At 36.4% G+C, this 24,267-nt stretch overlaps 1 protein-coding gene and 1 long non-coding RNA gene across 2 annotated transcripts in view; both read left to right on the top strand.

Annotated features, from left to right (window-relative positions):
• The window catches only part of LOC110262253, a 41,580-nt gene extending 32,770 nt beyond the window's left edge, over positions 1–8,810 (top strand). Inside the window, exon 2 of the long non-coding RNA XR_002347085.1 lies at positions 207–8,810. This is a non-coding gene — a long non-coding RNA (uncharacterized LOC110262253). The remainder of the gene's footprint in view (positions 1–206) is intronic.
• CNTNAP2 (contactin associated protein-like 2) overlaps positions 1–24,267 on the top strand; it is a 2,040,635-nt gene that overhangs the window by 312,647 nt on the left and 1,703,721 nt on the right.

Raw genomic sequence — 24,267 nt, 5'->3', positions numbered from 1 at the left:
CCTTCTTATCAAACAAAAGCTTATTTAAATTGGTTATTTCTGAAACTGTGTATCATTGACACTTAATTCTGTGAAATACCACACTAAAAAATAATTCTGTCCTCAAATAAGCTTGTGAAATGCTGCATCTTAAAATTCACTCTTGAATACTAGGGAAAAGATATTAATGTTCACCAAACATAATTTTGCTTCTTTATATTTTTCAGTCCCCATTGGCTACTGGGTATATGACCAGTCATGACCATGAAAATGTGAACGAAGTGAAGCAAATTTTGGAATAAGACACTGGAAAATGCAATAAGACTTTAAAACTCTTCAATTTTTGTTTTGTTGCTGTTCCTTTGTTTGTTTCCTTTTCTTACCATAGTAAGGAAGGAAGTCTCATGTTACATATGATGTAGCTACAATATATGGTACCACCATCAGCCAGGAATTTTTGTGGAACAAAACATCACTGCTATCCTGTGATGAGCATGCAGTATGAATCATAAATAAACATTTATTTTGTTAAGCCACTAGGAATTCAGGGTTTTTTACCAAGGTATAATCTGGCCTACGTTGACCAGACAATTATGTGTAATATACATTACATAATAAAAGCTTTAGAAGCCCTGTGGTAAAGGAAGCTCTGAAATTTTTTCTCTCTTATATCCCAAATGTATTTGACTATAGAAACCCCCTTTTCCCCCAAATCTATTCATATTCCTTTGATCTGGTGTTCTGTGGGGCGCAGTTTATAAAACACTGATTTTAAATGTTTCTTCACCTTACTTATATTAATCATCCTCTTTAACTGTGTGGGATCAAGGACTATGAAGGTTTACTGTCCACTGGATAAAAGTGTGAAGGCTTTTCTTTTTTATTAGTCCAAATTTTACCCTCAGAGTTTTGGAATATAGATTCATAATGAACTGAAAATTTGCAGTCATGTTTATGTTTCCTTTATGACGATGAGTTTTAATCATATCTTATCTCATCCTTTACCTTTTCAGATGGTTAGGTTATTCTCCTTGAAATAACATTGACAATAACAACAGTAATAATACAGTAGTCCCTTTCGTAAGGTATTGTCCCCCAAGTCTTTGTTGTTCTTTTCTAGATTGTCCTAAGTTCTCTATTCATAATTAATGTACAGGAACTGTCCTTAAAAAATATGTTGCAGGAGTTCTGCACAGTGGGCTAAGGATCCAATGTTGCTGCAGCTGTGACATAAGTTGAAGCTGTGACTTGGATTCGATCTGTGGCCCAGGAACTGCCATATACTGCAAGTGTGGCCAAAAAAACAAACTGTTTTGCAGTGGGTTATAAAGCGTAAGAAAAATGTTTTTCTAGTGAGCTTTTGCTGAAATATTTAAAAATTTAGAGTGGACATAGAGACTGAGTAACGAGAAAAAAATAGCAGTTCATTTTATTTCCTGGTTCTTTTAGAAATTTGAAATTTGTTGACCACAGCCTTTCCTCTGAAGCATAATTTTTGTATTCCTCTAAAATCATTTCTATTCTTCAGTCTATTTTCATACGCTGACAAGTTGTTCTTTTATTCGTGTTAGCTTGACATTGCATTTTGAAAAGCAAGGTAAGATTATCTGAAATATTTAGCATTTCATTGTATCATTTTTTGCATCTCTTATTAAAAGTAATGCAGGACCAATAGCTGATGGCTGGAGTGTCCACCATTGATACACCTTCTTTTTTAGGGAGTCCATTTCTGCTCAGAGAAGGAAATATTTATCCATTTATTTCCTGTACCTAAGATAATTGATTTTTCTAAAACTTTCTCTTCAATTTTGAGGCCATGCACTAAAATGATGTTACCTCCTATCTAGTATGGGTTGCTAAAGTGTTTAGTGGATTGGTGTAGAGGCTGCTGATTTTCTTGATATAAAAATAAGAGTTGCTATTCTCTCGTTCTGTCACAAGTTTTAAAACCCTTATCAGGCTTTATTCCTTCCCATCAATACAGATATTCATTAGGAATTTATTTGACATTTTATTGGGTTTTCTTTCCCTCAAATGTCAGACCTGCTTCCTTACCTTCAGCTACTGCTTCCATGTGGGTTATTCAAAGACCCCATGTTCAGTCCAGATCTCATTTCATTAACTCATTTCCTATTTTCAAATGTCCCCAAACACAGTTCCATAATCCACCAGTGCCTCCACCACTTCATGTTCAAGGTGTACACGTCCTGCAACTTGCCGCCATGTTGGATTTCTCCTCCTTCCATTTGTCTGGGGACAGTATGACTCCAGTCCAAGTCGCATGGGTTCCAGCTTGGTTACCTGCTTCAGAGGGTCATTTAACACGTCATTTTTCCTTGTATTGCAGACATGCTAAGCCTTTGTTCTAGATTTATGGGACAAACTCCCATTTAAATACTCTGTCCTATTCTGTTCAGTGTGTATGTGTGTATGTTAGTTTGTCCTGTTCTTCACATAAGTATATTAGAATTTGCCTGATCAGTTGCATCATTATTTGGATTGATTTTTGAAAACTTGCACTATAGGAATAAGAAGTTTAGTGGAGTAAAGGGAAATATGATGCTGGGGTTAAAACTATTTAGTAATCTTTAGCTATTTTGCCTTTCAAAATATTAACAATCCTGAAGAACTCATGTTTAATTTATAGCAATATAAGTAAATTCCCATCTGATTGTGTTATCATTATTATTTCATATCAATTGCTTGTCTCGTTAACTGAAAAACTCAGTATTGGAATATGAGACAGGAAGATGCCAGTTCAGTGAGGCATCGTCTTCATTATCAAATATCTAAGATGACAGTTCATTGCACACTTGGAATGTCACAAAATTTATTCTAGTTCCCACTGGATGTAAATCAAAAGGTTACATTGACAACTTGTCCTAGGCTTCTAAAATAAGAGTCAGAAATTTAGGTGTATTCCACACACTCCTACAGTGAAGACTTTGTAGAGATCAAAGAGTTGATCATAGAATACATTCAGTAATATTGTGTGTATTTGTTATGTTATTATGAAATTTGCAGGTATCTCCATTTTACAAGTAGTACTGTTTGGAAATTTCCAAACCCTCAAATTTAATTAATTTTTAGCCATACTGTATATTCTGATTTGTCTGTGCCCATTCCTTTTAAAAAACCAAGACATTTGAGAGTTCCCTTGTGGATCAGAGGTTCAGCATCCAGCATTGTCACTGAAGAGACTCAGGTTGCTGCTGTGGTGTGAGTTCTGTCTCTGACCCAGGAACTTCCATATGCTGTGGGCACAGCCAAAAAAACAAAAACAAAAGGAAGACATTTGGACTTGGAGGTCAAAGATGTAGTTGGCTTACTAGTTCTGCTAGTGCTGTGACCCTCCATAAGCTATATTACTTCTCTGTGCCTCAACTTTCTTATTTGTTAATTGAGAGTATAAAAGCCATTTCATTGTAGTTTTGAGCAATAAGATGAATTAGGCCAATAATAAATGTGAATATGCCTACTATCATCCCCTAGGTTGGTGTTTAATAGATTTTTTTTAATTTGATGGAAATCAATCCATATCCCATTTCTCAGTAGAAAACACTATCCTCGTTCATCATCACATCAAAAAGAATAAAATTGCTAGGACATGATAGCATTTGAGTTATTGGAACAAGATGCCTTATATAATATAAACCCAGACTAAACAATTCCATGTGAGGTAAAAAGGATCCCCAAACTGGTTTTCCAGATCACCAGCAGGCTGAAGTATAGGGTAAAGATAATGTTTTAATTGCTGAAGACCAAAAATCTTTGTTCTATTAGGGAATCAAATAACTGCCAAAAGGGCTGTTGTGTACTTTTAAGTGCATGTGTTTACTTTTTTATAGTTTCTTTTCTTGTTTGTTGTGCCCACATTATCTAGGCAATTTTTGAATATTCTACTTTTATTTTAGCAACACTTCTGAAATCTATGTTAAGATAGCATATACTAGAGGAAAGCAGAGGAGAGGGGAAGAAAGGAAGAATGGTTAGTAGTGGACATAACATTTACTAAAAGCCCACTTTATAGCAGGAAGATAGTAGGAGTTTTTATAAATGCTTTGTTAACTTGAAGGTGTAACAAATATCAGTTGTTGCTTTTCTTTCTAAATAGAATTCTGATGTTTTGTGTAGTAATTTTTTTTTTTTTTGTATGTGTAGGAAATTTATTGCAGGGAACCATTAGAAAATATAACCTTTAAAATTCCTTCATGTATTGGGATTAATCTTGGTGAAATTACCAAGTTGCTTCTTGCTCGTTAGTACATTGTGAAAAATAAGAATCAGTTTAACTCCAGAGCATTAAAGCATCATAGGCCTTTCTGAGGAAATGTATTGATCTTGCATGTGAATTGGGAAAGATTGCCCAAGGCAAAATTACACCAAAGAATTCAACTGGAAAACATGGGCTTATGTAAATGTACCATTCTTCTGCTTAAATAAAAATGCTACGGTTTAATAATAATTGTGGTAATTATGACACAGCCTGAAGTAAGCACATTGGAAACAGGAAGTGATGCTGGTAGCAGTTGCTGTTATTATTGAGGACTAAACTAATTCAGAGGATGGTGGTTGGGAATATTTTAATATTTCACTCAGTTGCAAAGTATCTAGAGAAATCGCTTGCATAAACAGCAATCCAGAAACTCTTTTCTTTAGTGCACAAGGGCGAGGGTGTGGCAGAAAAAAAAAAGAAATTATATTTGTAAGCACACTGGCACTTTCTTGAGAGCACTGTAGTGTCAGATTCACATCAGTGAACATTATTCTTAAAAACAAATGCCTATTATTCTCTGCCTTGGTGGTCGCTGAGCTAAGAAAAAGGTCAATTGGTTTTAGGGGGGAAAATGAAGCAAAACGTGTGAGACATTGAAGCAGTGAGTGAGAAGTTTTTAAAGGCAGCTCTTAGGTGAGTTTTATCGCATGTAGATTTACTTGCCACTCTGAATATTTAATATTGCACAGAGCACTTGAGCAGCTTTTGAAGGTTCTTGTTTAGATGCCTGCAGAGAAATCTAGTCAAAATATATAGTATGCTTGCCTATGCATCTTGCCCTGGTTCAACAAAACCTCTCACTGCTTTTATTGTTTTTTATCCTATAAAAAGCCCAAGAGACTGACTAGGGAAGTAGACTGCTTATAAAATTTTACTCAAGTCCAGCTCTGTATACAGCATATTAATTTTAAGTTCCTTAAGTTTTTGAAGTATTTACAAACAAGTCATGTACATAATTTCAATGTACAGATAGATCAAATTTTTATTTTAACTTTAAAAGCCATTTATTTCCAAGAGATACATTTTTAAAAATGTTTCATAAAATACTCATCAATACGCCTAGGAAAATAGGTCTTACTACGTTACTGAAGTCACATTTTAAATAATATACTTCTGTGAGATTTATGTCAAATCTAAAATTTGAGGACAGATGTATTAACATGATTTTAAAAGCTGCTGTGGGCTTAACTTTTATTGCTTAATTGAGAGTATGTGCCACAGCACAATTATGCCAAGAACACAGCTTCAGTGAAGGAGAAAAGATCTTTTGCTGTCTCAAGGGCTAAAACTCTGTTGTTACTTTATATTAGGGGAAGGAATGTGCATTTCTGATTTTGAAAATCAGCAGCTGCATTCATTTTTGCCCAGTGATGAATGGCCCCTCTAAAGACCACAGGACTTAAGTTTTCCCTGTGGTGTTCCATTAGTTTTAGAACCGATTGACTATTTTCAAATTGTCCCCTGAATTGTTATTAATTTGATGATCTAATACAGAGTATATACTGGCAAAGACAGTGTTCATTTTTGGCACTGTCTAAACTTAAAAAAATTGCATTGCAATAAAGTATGAGAATCTTGCAACTGCAAATCAGGCTGGAAAAGTTTTCATGCCTCATTAACACCTGTGCTATAAATTCAGGTTTAACAGTTTGACAAAGTAATATTTCAAATTGCAATAATCACAAGAGTGTTTATTTTAATAGTTTCAAATGCCAAGCAGAAGACTGTTAGAGTTATTAAACATCCTCAAATGAATTCTTTATGATAAAAGAATTACAATGCAGTTTGCTTGTTATCCTGGGGATTCAAATTGAATCATATCAATGAACCAATACTGTCTTTCAAGTTCCACATGCATTCTTTCCTTTCTTTCTTTAATTCTCAGAGCTTTGAATTTACATGTGATATACACATATGAGAAAATGGGGCAATAGATTTTTGACCATTTTTTAAAATGGCATTGGCTTCCAAAATTGAATGACAATTAGAAAGCCTGTCAAAGTCTAAATAACTTTGTGGACAAGAAGCTCTTTTATATATCCTTAATCCACAAGATTCCTGTGAAATATTTTGAAATAGCAATCATTAAGTAAAGAAAAATTTGTAATGCTACCTATATGTACTTAGTGATTGTAGTCATATCATATAATATGGCTATTAACTGTGACAAAATTATCAAATCATAAATTACACAGGTAAGAAATCTAGTCTTATCCATTTATTCACAGTTAAGGAAACAAAACAGAAAAGTCATGACCTTGTTCCAAGATGATGTATTTTCCCAAGATGACATCCCACAAAGTGGCAACTACAGCTGGGACTCCAGACTTCTGCTCAGAATTCTTTTTCCTGTACTGGACGACAGTCTCAGGAGGGGGAGAGGGGATATAGAATCCTTAGAGTAGATGTCTATTTTTAAATAATTATAGATCCACAGAAAGTCACAAAGATAGTAACAAGATGGTACCCTTTTACTTTCCTGCATTGGTTGCATCTTTCAAAACTACAAAACAATACATTGATATTGGTGCAATGTGTGTATAATATATCGCATGTATAGATTCATGTAACCACCTCTGCAATCCAGATAGAGAACTGTTCTGTCACCACAAACATACTCTTCCTGCTACTCCTGTCCTTTATAACCAAACCTGCTGGCACCCACCAGCCCTACCTGTGATGACTTAGAGCCCTGTGCTGGAATTAGGATTCTTAAATCCATTGAAGTCCTTTTCAGCCATTATTCTTTGAATAATCTTTCACATCTACAAACGTTTATCTCTTTTTCTGGGATTCTGATGACAGGAATAGTGAATCTTTTTGTTAGCCTCACAGGTCATTGAGATGCTATTCATTTTTTTTTCCCCAGTCTTTTTTTTTTTTTTTTTCCTATCAGTGCTTTATATTGTTCCATCTTTTAATTTATTTGTTCTTTCCTCTGCCCTTCGTGTTCTGCTGTTGAGTCCGTCCTTAGAGTTTTAAGACTTGCTTATAGAATTTTTTATTTTTAAAACATCCATTTGGCTCTTTAGATTCCCTGTTTCTTTGCTGAGGCTTTCTATTCTTTTGTGTTTCATCACTGTTCACAATTTCTTATTGAATTATTTTTATGACAGCTGCTTTAAAATCTTTGACCCACAACTCCAGCTTCTGTGTCAGCTAAGGGCTGGCTTTGTGTTTAGGTTGAGATTTTCCTGTGTCTTGGTTTAATGAGTGCTTTTGAGATTATCCTGGATATTTGGGGGTATTATGTTATGAGACTCAGAACATTCATTACATATTCTGTTTTAGCAGTTCTTTTCTGACACTGCACTGCCTTGTGACTGCCAGGTTGGGGGAAAAGTCCAGGTTTCCATTCAGCCTCTTTTAACACCTCCTGTGGGGAGGGATATTTTATCACTGCTTAGTGGAGGTGGGATTTTAAGCCCCCTGCTAAGTCTCGGCTCACACTGCCCAAGTGGGAAGGAAGAGTAGGGCTTCATTTGGCTAGGGTGGAAATCCAGAACCTCACTCTTCTGCTTCTCTTTGTAGAGGGTACAGAGAGGCTGGAGGCATGCCTGAGCAGAGCCTGGCATGGGTGGGAATATAGGTTTGGCCTTTGCTGATGGGCAGGGAGGTGGGTTTTTCCATAATGTTTTGCTAGAGCATTTTCTGTCTTGGTAGGCTTCCTCTTTCCTACTCCTTTGGCAAGAGAAAGCTGGCTTTTGTGGGTATTCATTTCTTTGCCTGTGTCTACTAATATTTCTGGGTCACTAGTTTCTCCAGCAACCACTCTGGGATATGCGAGGCAAAAAAAGAAAACACAGGGAAACCACTGCCCTATTGTTCCTTAGATCTCAGGGTCCTTAGGCAGCCTGCCTCCTGTCTCCAATGTTAGTCTTCTTACACTTGTTTGATTTAGGATGCCAAGGGTTTAATTGCACTTCACAAGAAGGCCTAATAGTGTGTGAATAAACTTCATCTTTGTCTGGAGCTGGAGGACCCAGGTCGTGTGAGATACTATGGAAATGTGTATGATAGAAGCTATCAACTAAAGAAAGGAAATGGACATTGGAAGCTGTTTAAGGTGGTGTTGTAGATGTTTGTGTTATTTCACAAATGTTCCATATGAAAGTGGTTGATATGTCTTTTAAAGTGATAATGTTTTAGTTGACAGGGATGTAAAATCTGTCAGATTACAGATTGTAATCAGTGGCTATTGAGAGATCCACTCTTCTGTCAGCTCTGATCCATATTAACTGCCTTTAGGTGAAGGAAGATTTTATTTGTTGGTGATGTTCACATCATGACTTCTGTGGAACACTGACATATGGTCTGCCTAGTTATAGTTAGCTGTCAGTAGACCCTAACATTGCGCTCGATTTCAATTGCGTTCCTGTTAATCATCAGTTTATTTTATGTTCACATTAATTAAAGAGGGTTTTTTGGTTTAATAATATTTATGTTTTGAGTGTTTTCTAAAAAGTTAGTCCTTCCAAACTGATTAAATAACACCAGCAAAAATAGACAATGGTTGTTATTTCTTTTAGTAATTAATAACAGGTTTTCAAATGTGTTGCATTTTGAAGAGAACATGATGTGAGGTTTTCAATTAATCTGCTTCTATCTCTGGGTAGATTTAATTTCTGTTTCAGTTCTCTATTGCTTTAAAATAGTCACCTCAGAACTAACTGGCTTAAAAAAATAATAATTTATTTGTTATAAGTTTCTGGGTCTGCAGTCCTACCAGGGATCAGGTGGGTGATTTTTCTGTTCTAATCACAGAGCCAGCCTAGGTTCACGAAAGGAGGGAAAAGACTCCACTTTTTGATGAGAGGAGAGATCAGATTTTTTTTTTTTTTTTTTTTTTTTTTTTTGCAAAAGGCATTTAGGTAACGAGAGATATTGTTTTGTGACCCCCTTTAAATAATATGCCATGTAGACTTACTGGGTGAAATTTCTTATTTCATAATTTTCAGCTAGAGTTGTTGTTATGATAGTAGTAAAATAGTTTATTTCTAAATAATTATGATTAAAAAGGGCAAATCTGAAATAAACAACCTAACTTTACACCTCAGGGAATTAGAAAAACAAACTAAGCCCACATATAGCAGAAAGAAGGAAATATTATAAATTAGTGCAGAAAGAAATGAAATAGAGGCTGGAAAAACAATAGAAAAAGATGAAGGAAAGTAAGAGCTTTTTTAGAAATAAGTTTTAAGAATTTTTAATTTTTAATTTAATTTTTAAAATTTTTATTGAAATTTACACTGTTGATTTACAGTGTCGTGCTAGTTTCAGGTGTATAGCAAAGTGATTCAGTTTTATATATTTTTTCTTTTTTTCCCATTCTCTTCCTTTATAGGTTATTATAAGATATTGAGTATAGTTCCCTGTGCTATATAGTAGGTCCTTGTTAGTTGTCTGTTTTATACATATGTACTTTAACCCCAAACTCCTAATTTCTCACTCCCCCCTTTCCCTTTTGGTAATCATAAGTTTGTTTTATATGTCTGTGGGTCTCTTTCTATTTTGTACGCAAATTCATTTGTATCATTTTCTTTTTTTTCCGATTCCACATGTAAGTGATACCATATGTTATTTGTCTTTCTCTGTCTGACTTTCTTCACTTAATATGATAATCTTTAGGTCCATCCAGTTTGCTGCAAATGACATTATTTCATTCTTTTTATAGCTGAGTAATATTCCATTGTATATATGTACCACATTTTCTTAATCCATTCCTCTGTCGATGGACATCTGGGTTGCTTCCACATCTTGAGTATTGTTAAGTAGTGCTGCTCTGAACGTTATGGTGCAAGTATCTTTTCAAATTGTGTTTTTCTCCAGATATATACCCAAGAGTGGGATTGCAGGATCATATTGTAGCTCTATTTTTAGTTTTTTTAAAGACATTTTAAGAGTTTTAATTGCTTTTTTTCTGTTGAATGGTTAGAATTCCACTCCTTCCTATGTAACATGTATTTTCCAGGCTCTTGACCCTCTCTCCACTGTCCACCATATGCTGTGGAGCTGAACCACAGGGCCAGTTTCCTGTGCAGCCAGGCAGAATCCTGCACTCAAAAGGAACCTATACTTTGTTTAATGCACTGCCATCTCTATCTTGCGATTCTTCACAATTTTGGAACAAGGGCGCTGTATTTTCATTTTGTACTAGTTGCCACAAATTGTGAACTAATCTTATTTTTATCTTTAGAAGGAAATTTCTACTTCTCATAGTATTTATCTGGCAAGTTTTCAAATGTTTTTTAAGATGTAGCTTAAATCTTACCTTGCCTCTGAAAATTTTTCTGATTCCCCAGGTCTACCTGCAGAGGGAACCAGTGGCTTTTTTCTATGTATATCTTGGTTACATACCACTTGGCATAAACCTCTATTATAGTAATTAGTTTTTTATTAATATTTGTGTGTACTTTTTTCTCCTCCATTAGTTGGGCTTAAAAAATGCCTTATTCATTATCACATACTTGGTAAATTCCCAGTGTGTGGTCTATAGCATGTATGGTAAATATCCAATAAATACTTGATAAAAGAACAAGTGAATAGATGAATACAATGTGGTTATGTATCCTTGTCTTTAAAATATTATGAGCAGACATTATAGATTTCAATACCAAGTTAATTTGTCTGCTGATAACATTGTTCTCCTCTTATCTCTACCAGAACCACTCAGAGATTTTGCCCAAGCCTTCTATTTGTTTCTTATTGGAAATATAAAACATACTGTTACCAGATATTCAGTAACCTTCATGCGGTTCTTACTTGAACTTAATTTTTTCCTTTAAACTTAACTTTATCGAGACAGTAAGAGTCATACACATAGCTTAACACTTTCTGATGTGCTAGTCTGTATGCTTTCATTCAATTCATCTTTGCAAACTCCCCCACAACTAGATTCTAAGTTCACGGAGAGGCTCCCACTTGTGGCCAAGACAGAGAAAGTCACAGGGACCAAATTTACCCTCCCATCTAAAATAGCCACAAAACCAGAAAAAAAAAAAAAAACCATATGAAATCATGAATTTTTCAAGACATTGAGCAAGAGTCAGGAAAGTGCACTGATCCTTAGAGATTAGAAACAAATGAAGAGGGACCTGCATTGGCCCCAGCTTTTGTCTGAGAGCATTTCCAGAACCAGACCAGGTTATAGGAGAGGAGCTTAGCTGTCTCCCTGATTTGAGGTGACAGAGCTGAGAGTCTTGAGAGGCCAACGTGGCTGGAGATCTCAGGAAAGAGTGTTAGAGAGGAGAGAGTTGCCTAGAAAGGAAGCTCTGGAGGTTTGGAAAGGATCCGTCTGAACCCTTCAGTGTGGGACTAATTCAGCTAGGAAAAACTACTGCCTGTAAGCGAATAAAAGGAATGATACTTGGGAGTTCTCTTATGGCGATGGGTTAAGGATCTAGCGTTGTCCTACTGTGGTGCAGGTTTGATTGCTATCCCGGGAACTTCTGCATGCCTTAGGAGCAGTCGAAGAAAAAAAAGAGAATGATACTGAAGCTCACACAATGCCAAACACGGTGCCTATTTCCATAGCCAGAGAGGAAAACCTCATGTTTCATGGGATAGGGATAGAGCCCTCATAAACGTTTTCCTTAGTGGTGAAGCAAATTGAGTCCTAGACTAAATGCTGCTTTGATCCCACCTAACAAGCTTCAAAGCAAGACCCCAAATGAGAAAAATATTTCCAAGAAACTTAACTACATCATAAAACAAAACTTGGAATATTTATATCAGCAGGCATTGTGAAGTTTATCTAGTTCCATTTGGATATTTGCGTATTCCTAGATGTGGAAATTAGCAGGAAAATTTAACCCATAATGTAGACAAATAAAACAGTCAACATGGATGAGGAAATAACATGGATAATTAGAATTAGTAGACATGACATTAAGATAGTAACTTCCCTTTGTTCAGGGAGCTAGAAAAAGGATTGGACATGGTACTTCGAGATGTGGAAGATTTGAAAGAGATCTGAATTGTATATCTTGAAATTAAAAAATACGTAAGGTGCAATTAATGTCAGTTTAGACATTGTTAAAGATGTGTGAGCTTGAAGACAAAAACAGAAATCATTTAAAATGGAATGCAAAAAGGAACCAAAAAAAAAAAATAAGACAAAAAAATTAACAGCCCATAAGTGATCTGTGGAGCGACTTGGAGTCCTGGAAGGGTAGAAAAGCAGAAAAAAAAATATCTAAAGAAACATAACTATATTTAATATGTTATATATTAAAGAAGTAATGGCTATAAGAAAAACAATGCCATTTGCCTCAACGTGGATGCAACTAGAGATGCTCATACTAAGTGAGGTAAATCAGAAAGAGAAGACAAATACCATATGATATCAATTATATGTGGAATCTAATATGTGGCACAAATGGAACCTATCTGCAGTACACAAACAGACTCACAGACATGGAGAATAGACTTGTGGTCCCCAAGGGAGTAAGGGAGGGAGTGGGATGGACTGGGAGTTTGGAGCTGGTGGATGCAAACTATCACATTTAGGATGGATAAGCAATGAGGTCTTACTGTATATAACACAGGGAACTATATCCATCACTTGTGATGGAACATAATGGAAGATAATATGAGAAAAAGAATGTGTATATGTATGACTGAGTCCCTTTGATGTACAGCAGAAATTGACAGAACATGCAAATCAATGATACAAAATTTTTTTAAATGTCCAAATTTGATGAAAATTGTGAGTTTAAAAACTCTTAACTACCGTCTGGGGATTTCTAAGACTCCTGTCAGTCTGAGATAGCAAGTTAAGTCTTTTCATTATTTAATTTATTCATCTGTATATCTTCCTTAGTAGTCAGGCATTGTATATAGTGAGCCTACAAAAGCAACTTGGTGTGTAAATCAACCATACTTAAAAAAAAATTAAAAAATAAAAAAAAACTTGTGGAAAACAATGGCTATGTAAGGGCATACAGAAAGCAACTTTCTTCTGTTTGTAAAGGATATTTCTGGAGTTCCCATCATGGCTCAGCTGAAATGAATCTGACTAGTGTCTGTGAGGATGCAGGTTTGATCCCTGGCTTCACCCAGTGGGTTAAGGATCTAGCCTTGCTGTGAGCTGTGGTGTAGGTCACAGACTGTCTCAGATCCTGCGTTCCTGTGGCTGTGGTGTAGGCTGGCAGCTGTAGCTCTGATTCAACCCCTAGCCTGGGAACCTCCATATGCCACAGGTGCAGCCCTAAAAAGCAAATAAAGAAAGAAAGAAAGAAAAGAAAAGTCAGTTTATAATAGTGTAGGAAACTATCCAGCTTGTTAATTTTCCTGGGCATAAAAGCAATAAAATCGTTAGACAAATGCATATGTTAATAGCTTTTAATATTTATTGTAAACTCTTATAGTAGAAAAAATGGTCCATTGTTATTTACACTTTCATTTAAAAAACCGCCAATAAGTATAAAATTAATCATCAGAAACATCAGACATACAAACAACTTATACAACTCAACAGCAAAAGAGCCAACCACCCAATTGACAAATGGGCAAAGACCTGAATAGACATTTCTCCAAACAAGATATACAGATGGCCAACAAGCACATGAAAAAATGCTCAACATCACTGATTATTGGAGAAATGCAAAACAAAACTACCATGAGATACCACCTCATGCCAGTCAAAATGGCCATCATTAATAAGTCCACAAATAACAAATACTGGAGAGGCTGTGGAGAAAAGGGAACCCTCCTGCACTGTTGGTGGGAATGTAAATTGGGGCAACCAGTATGGAGAACAGTATGGAGGTACCTTAGAAAACTATACATAGAACTACCGTATGATCCAGCAATCCCACTCTTGGGCATATATCTGAACAAAACTTTCCTTGAGAAAGACACAGGTACCTACATGTTCATTGCAGCACTATTCACAATAGCCAAGACATGGAAACAACCTAAATGTCCATTGACAGATGAATGGATTAAGAAAATGTAGTATATATACACAATGGAATACTACTCAGCCATAAAAAAGAATGACATAATGCCATTCGCAGCAACATGGATGGAACTAGAGATTCATACTAAGTGAAGCAAGTCAGAAAGACAAATACCATATGATATCACTCATATCTGGTATCTAATATAGGGCACAAATGAACCTTTCCATAGAAAAGAAAATCATGGACATGGAGAACAGAATTGTGGTTGGCAAGGGGGCAGGGACAGAGGGGGATGGATTGGGAATTTGGGATTAATAGATGGAAACTATTGCCTTTGGAATGAATAAGCAACGAGATCCTGATGTGTAGCACAGGGAACTGTCTAGTCACTTATGATGGAGCATGATAATGTGAGAAAAAAGAAAATGTGTATGTGTAACTGGGTCACCATGCTGTATAGTAGAAAATCGACAGAACAGTGTAAAGCAGCTATAGTGGGAAAAGATAAAAATCGTTATAAAAAAATCAGACAACAATAACCTTAAAAATCACTTAAAAAGTGAGATACATAGGACATATGAACCCTGCATTCTATGTTATTTTATAAAGTTACACTATATTGAAGATAAACCAGGAAATAATGTCAACTCTGAGTACATGTATACATATCCCTCATCTATGAATAACTAAATGCTTTTTCTCAAAAAATTTTTCTTTTTCTTTTTCTATTTTTTTTTTTTTTTTTTTTTTTGTCTTTTGCCCTTTTAGGGCCGCCAAGGCATGTGGAGATTCCCAGGCTAGGGGTCAAATCAGAGCTGTTACTTCTGGCCTACACCAGAGCCACAACAATGCCAGAACCGAGCCTCGTCTGCAGCCTACACCACAGCTCATGGCAATGCCGGATCCTGAACCCACTGAGCAAGGCCAGGGATCAGACCTGCAACCTCATGGTTCCTAGTCAGATTCGTTTCCGCTGAGCCACAATGGTAACTCCAAACAAGTTTTATTTTTCAATATACTTGCTTAATTTCCTACAACATGAAATTCTTTACTAATTTACATTAATGAGAATGCCTAAATGGTGACTGATTAAATGTGATATTTTTGGAAGCTTGAAAATGTCAGGGAAAAAAAGTTTATTGATTTCCAAAATCAGAAGTAAGATATTTCATTATTTGATTCTTTAATTAATGACAATTTTTTTTTTTTGTCTTTTTGTGTTTTAGGGCTGCACCAGTGGCATTGGGAGGTTCCCAGGCTAGGTGTCGAATTGGAGCTATAGCCACCGGCCTATGCCAGAGCCACGGCAACACAGGATCTGCGACCTACACCATGGCTCACCACAGCTCACGACAATCCTTAACCCACTGAGCCAGGGATTGAACCCACATCCTCATGGATGCTGATTGGGATCGTTAACCACTGAGCCATGACGGGAACTCCAAAAATTTTTTTTGAGCAAAGCCACCAGAAATCTGAAAAATATCCTTGAAGTATGGATTTTTACTTGTAATTTTTAAAGTCCATTTTATTATAAGCTTTCTTTGTATTTCCTAAAAATTAGCACTGCTGTTTGTACTTTGAAGTATCCCCCCAAATCTGTTTACTCTCTTAACTCTATCATGGCTGGTAAACTTTTTAGAGAAATTAAAAACCACAACCATATATATATATATGCTTTCAGTGCATTATTCAGTGTGACACATCCTTTCTTCTGTTTTTTTATATAAAACTTTTGTTACCTAAATATTCTGGAGCGAAAAACAAACAAATGACAAAACAAAGTTGTGGAGCCTCAAATGGTGATACAATTTCCAGGCAAGGCTGGTGGTTAAATGAAAGCCCCAGTGTACTTACAGTGTGTTTCTTTGAAGGGTAACTTGCTTGATGACACCAGAAATAGAAAGCTCCAGATTCACCCACATCTGAGAGCCTGGATCTAGAAAACTTGTTCTGCTAGGGACTTGGTCTTTATATAAATGTTTCCAAATCTCCTAAATCTTCCTGAAGGGTTAGTTGATACGAGAATAGAACTAAAATCTCCAGAGTCCTCCAAATCCAAACGTTTCGGGCTGGGTGACCTGCTCTTTTGGGCATTTGATCTTTACATAATCTTTCCCCAGATCTACCAAGTTCTCCTTAAGGCTTCAGGATATTTTCTCCAGGTGTGATATTGCTAAGTGCTGGCTTTTGAGCATTCGGCCTAAAGGTCAGAATAGAAACATCTCCATAAGCATTCAGCCTAGTGTAGAGGACTTATGCTTTCCGTCTCTGAAATAGCCCATTACCAGCTTGCTGTAATTGGACAGAGAACAGGTAATAACTAGGATAAAGAAATTGTTAAGAAAGACAGTCTTAGAAATTGTCTAATCCACAAGGTATCAAGGACAAACTTCTATGCTTTGTACCTACAAAACATTTTACATAAGTTAAGTCATTTAAATGCGTTCTTTCAAACTGTATTGCATGACCCTCTGTCTTTATTTGATGACCTAATTCAGGTTAAACTTTTACCTTTTTGATGTGGAAAGCCCTGTGGAATCAGGCCCAAGTGGATTAGAATCAGTGTTTGTCATTTACTAAATGTGATGTCAAGCCGTAATTGAAGATAAATGCCTTAAAGACAACTCTGCAATCACAGATGTATTTTTAGAAGTGTTGAATTAGATTTCATATTCTCAATACTTCTGTGATCTTTACAGGAAATAATGAACACAGGAGGTAGATAAAGTGTGGAATTATGAGTGTTTTAGAAGCTGAAGCAAAGTACAGTATCATCAAGGGACTTCCCATGAAGAATAAAACTAATGATTAAAAAATTAATCAGAGAGAATGTTCTAAAGATTTATGCTAATACCTACATTTTTGAAGGTATAAATTAATCAATATAATGTATTTTCATTTTTAATATGTGGAACAGTATTTTTAAGAAAGGCTAATTTAAAATGTGATCACCATTCCATGATGAGTTAATGTTATGCTTTTATTTGAAGGCTACTTAAAAAGTCCCTTCTAGGAATTCCTGTTGTGGCTCAGTGGAAACGAATCCAACTAGGAACCATGAGGTTGTGGGTTTGAACCCTGACCTCACTCAGTGTGTTAAGGATCCAGTGTTGCCATGAACTGTGGTGTAGGTCACATACGCGACTCTGATCCAGCATTGCTGTGGCTGTTGCATAGGCTGCTGCATATCTTAGGTCTTGTGGAATATTAGGTTAACATATGTAGAACATAGATTTTTATAGATTTTTATGTTTTATGTATATAAATAATATATGTTTAAATAAATAAAACTTACTTAGATAAAATACCAATGATGGCTAATTAAATGTCACATTGGCTGGGCCATGGGGTGTCTAGATATTTGTTCAGACATTATTCTGGGTATTTTGGGATGAGATTAATATTTAAATTGTTAGACCATGAATAAAGCAGATTGCTGGGAGTTCCCCTTGTGGCCCAGTGGAAACGAATCCGACTAGGACCCATGAGGATAGGGGTTTGATCCCTGGCCTTGCTCACTGGGTCAGGGATCCGGCGCTGCTGTGAGCTGTGGTGTAGGTCACAGACGCAGCTTGGATCCCGTGTTGCTATGGTTGTGGCTTAGGCCAGCAGCTACAGCTCTGATTCGACCTCTAGACTGGGACCTTCCATGTGCCATGGGTGCAGTCCTAAAAAAGCAAAAATAAATAAATATATAAAGCAGATTGCTGTTCATAATGTGGGTAATCCTCCAATCAATTAAAGGCTTGAATAGAACCCCCAAAACAGCCTCCCCTAACAAGGAAAAATTCTCCAGCAAATCACCTTTACGCTTATCTGCAACACTGGCTCTTCCTGGTCCTATAGCAGATTGTCTTTGGACTTGGAATATCCTGGGTCTTCAGCTCTCTAGCTCACCTTGAAAATTTTGGGTCATATAACTTAATTCCTTATAATAAATATCTTCCTATATACCTACCCATCCTACTGGTTTTGTTTCTTTTGAATTTGGGTCATATAACCCAATTCCTTATAATAAATATCTTCCTATATACCTACCCATCCTACTGGTATTATTCCATTAATACAAAACTCGTGTATATTTTTTCTTGGTGTTATAAATATACTGTCAGATATCAAAAACTTTGTTAGCACCCAATGCTAGTTAACTATCCCAAAGCAACGAGATTAAATTCCATTCCAATGTTATAACTTACTGAATTTCCCCCATTTGAATTCCTAAAATATAATGGAGAAATCAGGCCTGCCTAATTGCCATTAGCCTTTCACCAATGAAATTGATTTTCTCAGAATAAATATAAGGATTGATTTTTCACCATGAGTGCTGACTTCTTCCACTTTTGCCAAGAAAGAGGAGGCATATGTGTGTGCAATTGTGAACATGAACTTTGTCCTGTATTTAGCACCTACCTTAGTTTAGCGGCTCACTCAACTCCTGACCACCTCTGGTAGTTCAGATTCTGATAGCCCTGGATCCAAGACTCAGGACTGGACCTAGGTTATGACATCAGCATCAGAGTATATGCTACATCTAACTCAGACCGCTCTCTCCATGTCTTTCCCTGCTTCAGAGGAAACCTGTCACTTCTTCTTACCATTTTCCTTAAGTCAATTAAGTGGTAGAAGGTCAGCAAGTAAAATACTTCCTTACCATGATATCTGTATAAACTTTTGAGTATCTGGTTGGTATAAGAAGAAAGGCAAGAAGGTACAAGAGACCAGGAGGAGGTGTTAAAACATAGGCCAGTAGATGCTTATAAAAGATGGAACAAAGAGGAAGATTAACATCAAAGTGGAGACTCAGCATGGAATCTGGAAATATTGGAATAAGATCAGGTTGCTAAACTGGCCAAATCTCAAGAAGATGTTGACAGGACCTGTGATCACTTACATGTGATATTCTGTAATTTTGAAGAGGGTTCTACCTTCTCAGTGAAAGCAGTTTGGCAAATTATTTCTTTCAACAAGAAATTGGTAAGAAGGTATAATAATTTTAGCATCTTTATTGCTTTTCAAAATCCTTCATAATGTTAATGTAATTCTCATAAAACTATTATAAGGGAGCTCAAAAACTGTGGCAGTGTGGGTTTAAATGAACATAGGTAAACTCTCTAAATTCTTATCTAGTAAGTGGTAGAATCAGAATCTAGTCCCTTGTCTTTTGACTCTCTATACTGTAAGTGGTGAGAACTACAGGAAAAGGATTCAGTGCTGTCAAAATGTAAGTATACTGAGGGTAGATAACTTAAACCCACATAGCTAGAGTGAATTAAAAATACACATACTCCTTGTGGCTCAGTGGCCTAAGGACCTCATGTTGTCTCCATGAGGATGTGGATATTATCCCTGGCGTCACTCAGTGGGTTAAGCAACTGGCATTGCCAAAAGCTGTGGCATAGGTCACAGATGGGGCTCAGATCCAGTGTTGCCATGGATGTGGGGTAGGCCTCAGCTGCAGCTCCAATTTGACCCCTGGCCCAGGAACTTCCACATGCCAGAGGTGTGGCCTTAAAAAATACACACACACACACACACACACACACACACACACACACACACACACACACAAAATCCTCACATATGATCATTTTATAGGCCATTTTTCTGGTAAAATATAAAAGTCACTTTGGGCTGAACTCTTTTTTTATGCCAGTGTGCTCTGTAATTATTAAAAATGAAGCAGAAATGGAAAAGATAAAATTCTTCCCTTGTTCCCTAAGGAGCTGCTTCATCCTACACACATAATTCTTACTCCTGAAACTCAGGGCAACTATCAATTAAAATATTCTATTTTTTCTTGTAGTATTTCAATTAAGATACTTTTAATTGAACACATTGAAAGGCTTATTCTCTGATACCAGAATGAGTTAGAAAAACTTTCAAAGTAACCAGTGTAATTCAAAGAATAGGTTAGGTCCAAAAAGAGGAACAGCAGATATGCCTACCTGAGTTCATTCACTGTTTTTGTTGTGTAACCATTTCACTTCTACTTAAACTACAAAGCATTGGTTTGGTTTGTTGTATAATTTATCAGGTCTCTTTTCTTCTTTGTTCAGCCCTTATAATTTGTTTTTCCTTCCTTAAGCAGAAGTCTGAATGAGAATGAGAGCACCAACTCTGTTCATATGCAGCCTCCTGATAAGGAAAATAGATTATCTTTCCTTTTTCAACACAGCCTCTTTCCCCCCTCAGATGTTGAGGGTGAAAGGGAGCCTCTTATAATCCAGACATGTTCCTTCACTTCTCACCTTGGAGTTATCCTTTTCAGAACATCTCAGGACATGCATCACTAGCTGGTCTTATTAAAACAATACCTCTCCTGATGCTGGGATATGCTCCATTCCTATTCTTTGTTTTCAGAATATTTCTTATCAGAGCCAGATGGAGTATAGCACACAAAATGGGATCTATTCCAGAGTATCAGAAGAGAGGATTTTGTGGTCAAAATCTATCATTAATGCAGGGTAAAGTATATATGAAGCCCACCCAAAGCTGTTGACGTTGAGAAAAACTTATTTAGCTCACTGTGTGAGGAAAAATTTATTGACTTAATAGCCTTTTGGGTGTCATCATTGATTTCCCTAACAATAGTTTGGGTATCTCTCATGTCAATGCTTTCCAAACTGTTCGGAAACAAGTAATATTTCTCAAAGTCCTTTAAATTAGTGTCAGGACAGCGCTTTCCTGGAGTGTTTTCGAGATGGGAATAATCAATAGGTGGAAGAGGAAGGAGGGCTGGCCAGCAGACATGGCCCTTCCTTCTTTCCAGGTGAGACAGACTCCCCTCCCCACTCCCAGGTATCCACAGACAAGGAGAGGGAGTGATGGGAGTAGGAAAAGAAAGCAAAACAAAAACCACTGGATAGTGTAGAAAGCTGAGAGGATAAATGGGAAGAGATAGGTGGGAAATTTAAAAGGGGAAAGAGAAGGAAAAAGGGAGAGAGAGGGAATGCAGGAGAAGAGTCATCTTGCTCCGTTCTTTTAATCTCTGGTGGTAGTCTATTCCAAGCTCTCTCAAGGGCTGGTTATGTTGAATCAGTCTTGCCAGCATGATCAGTTTGCCCTGGTCTCCATGTGTTTTCCTCCACTCTTTTGTCTCTTCCTCCTATATCCTTTCTGCCCTCCCTCATGCCCTCAGCAATTCCAAATTCAAGGAAAAGATAATCTCTCCTTCGCTAGAGAGAGATTCTCATTTCCCTAAAAACACCATGGAATCAAAGTGCTGAATTAATCACATGTCAAGAACTTTGTCCTCAATTGTGACTGTGATGTGGTAACTCGATGTCACAATAATTACGTAATGTATAAAATCTGACATAATGAAGTAAAATATTATTTTGAGGAAAATTAGAATACTACATTCTAATATAGATGTGTGTTAACAAGTGCTAGGACATGAGAAAAAAATGGGAGAAATGTAAAAATGAATAACATGTAATTCACTCACTCATCCTTTTTGAATCAAAATAGGAAAACAGTTGAGATCGTCCATTTGGAGTAGAACATGGCTTTAGGTGGCCTCTGAGGGGGAGGTTATATCAGAAGCAATGCTTTAAGAACCATTTGAATTTAAGAGCAGATCAAGAATTCTGGATATAATCCTGCTGTTATTTTAATAACATTCCACTCATTTTCTTATGCTCAGCTTGGTCACAGGGCACTTTTGAAATAAAATGTGTATTTTTCATCTTTAAACCATCTACACAGAATTTTATTTTCTGTTTTTTTCTTTTGTTTTGGTTTTGGTTTTTTGTTTGTTTGTTTGTTTGTTTTTGTTCTTTTTTCCTCTGTTCCTGAAGCTTCTTGGTCCTTATTTCCTTTCTTTCTCCCCAAACAAGCAAACAAATAACTGCAAAAATCTGATCATTCCATGTAAATTTCTTAAGGCAGATTTATAGTCTTTCTCTTGCCCTATGAGAATATTGAAAAAGGGTGTAGTTATGGAAGGAAATAATTGCAGCAATGACAGATTAAATCTGCATAATAAAGCACACTGAAAGCATTTTCCTAAAATGAACGATAATTGGAGAACCTAAGAAGAATTCTTATTTGTTAACTCATCTCCCTTGTGGAAATTGGAAACCTTAGCTAATTAAGAATAATCCATAAAACCTATTAGGTAGATAGGAGAGATCCTTTTTGAAAAAAAATAAATGTGTAAACACACAGTTACATCTCCTCCCACTTTTTCCCTCCTCCAGTTCCATCATGAATTATCTGCTAGATTTGCTAACTTATCATTCTTTGTAATACTAAAAATGTGATTCCAAAGTGATCATCATGTATTCTAATACCGAATGCCGCACCTCATCTTTCTAGACTATTTTCTTTTATCTTTTTATCTTTTTTTTTTTTTTTTTTTTTTTTTTTATCTAACAGATAAATGGGAAGTCTGGCACCACACTTAGTGCTTGTGTTGAAAATCGTACAAACAACTTTGGTCACAGAATGTTAAGGATCCCTTAGTTTCAAATTGGCTGGGCAAGTGAGAATGAATTTGAGACTTGTGTCACTGTGTTGTTTTGGTTCCGAGCACTTTCCTGAATTTTAATGATTTCTTAGCCTGTCTCAGTTCTTAGATCTTATCAACCTTACTCCAGTTTGGGGGCTGCCTTTTTTACAGTCTATGATCATCAGTTTCTGAACCTAGTCTGTCTTCTACTTTAATAGGCCCCCTTTAATGGCCCCTGGTGATCTCTGACCTATTTAGAAAGACAGTCAAAAGCCTTTGCCATCACAGTATCTCTAGTTAAAGCATCTCTCATTTATCTAAAGGAAACTACAGCCCTTCATTCAAGTTTGGGCTTTCTAGTATAAGAGGTTACAGTCTCGAGTCCAAATATTCAGAGACTGGAAAGGGGGATGGTACTGGCCGAATTTTCCTTATTATGATTCAACGATGGCCGAATTGTTTTTGTTTTTTTTTTCTCTAAATGTATTAGGATAGTGGATAATAGCAAAAAGGGTTCATATTGTTGATCAGGCTTGAGCAAAGCATTAGGATGCAAGTTTCCAGTGCAGAAGAGTTGGAAATCTACCTGAGTCATTTTTTTCCCCTCCAGTCAAGACCCAGAGCCATAAGCATCTTTAGTATACTAAGATGCTTACTAATATACTAAGGTAAATTGAAGTCCTGGGACTAGTTTGTAGAAAAGAATTAGATAGGTCATTCTCTAGTCTCTTCAAATAATCAAATAGTAGAGCTTCTCCTATGCATTCCATATATATCTAGCAGAATCAGTTCCCTTTAAACAGGATGCCTAAATATTCTAGTAGCTTCTAGAGAGTCATTTAAAAATTGGATGTTCTGAGACTTTGCATGCTGTGTTCAAACCTCTTTTATATCACAGGACTAGAAGCATCTCCTGATGCTCTAGGGCAGGTTAATATATGAAAATATTTTCATAGTTCAGGACATGAGAATTTATGTGGTTTATTTTGTGTTTTTGTGTGATTCTTTGGCTAAGACATTAAGACTCAAAATCAGTAATTGAAATAAAATTTAATCTAGAGTCATCATTCTGTATGACAATGTGTAAATATTTGTTAATTGATCAAGAACTGTTTTGTGTGCCCTTTTATTGGATAACATACTGTTTTAAGTGGCAGTGTTTGCTTTTATCTACTGCTTACCTGAGAAAGTAGACTTTTGATTTAGAGGCCTCTGCCTGGACCTGCGGTCTGGAAGGGTGCTTTTGGTTTTCTCCATCCAGCAAAGAGGCAACACACCAAGGGAGTGTATTAAGGTTCCTGAACCTCCTTTGCTTCCTGGTGGAAGCCATTCACAAGCTGATGGATCTCAGAAAAGCACACCAAGTAGGTGTGGCAAGTGAGAAGAATGGAGAAGTATAGGTTTGCAGACTTTTTATGTTAGTGGCTGGAAACAAAATCACATCAACCTTTTAAGAAGTCCCCACCAAACCACATTTAGGAATCCTGGCTCTGTTTCATAATGTGTCATTGTACCCACACAGGCTTCCGTACTGCAGCCTGAACTTGGACTACAACAATACTGAGCAAATGCCTGATAACAGTTCTTTTCAACCTTGGTCAACTCTGTTAAATTTTACGTAATAGGAACTCATGGAAAGAATTTTTATTGCA

This window comes from Sus scrofa, chromosome 9 (assembly GCF_000003025.6).
Source record: "Sus scrofa isolate TJ Tabasco breed Duroc chromosome 9, Sscrofa11.1, whole genome shotgun sequence".
Lineage (NCBI taxonomy): Eukaryota > Metazoa > Chordata > Mammalia > Artiodactyla > Suidae > Sus > Sus scrofa.
This window is presented reverse-complemented; position numbering and strand designations above follow the sequence as displayed.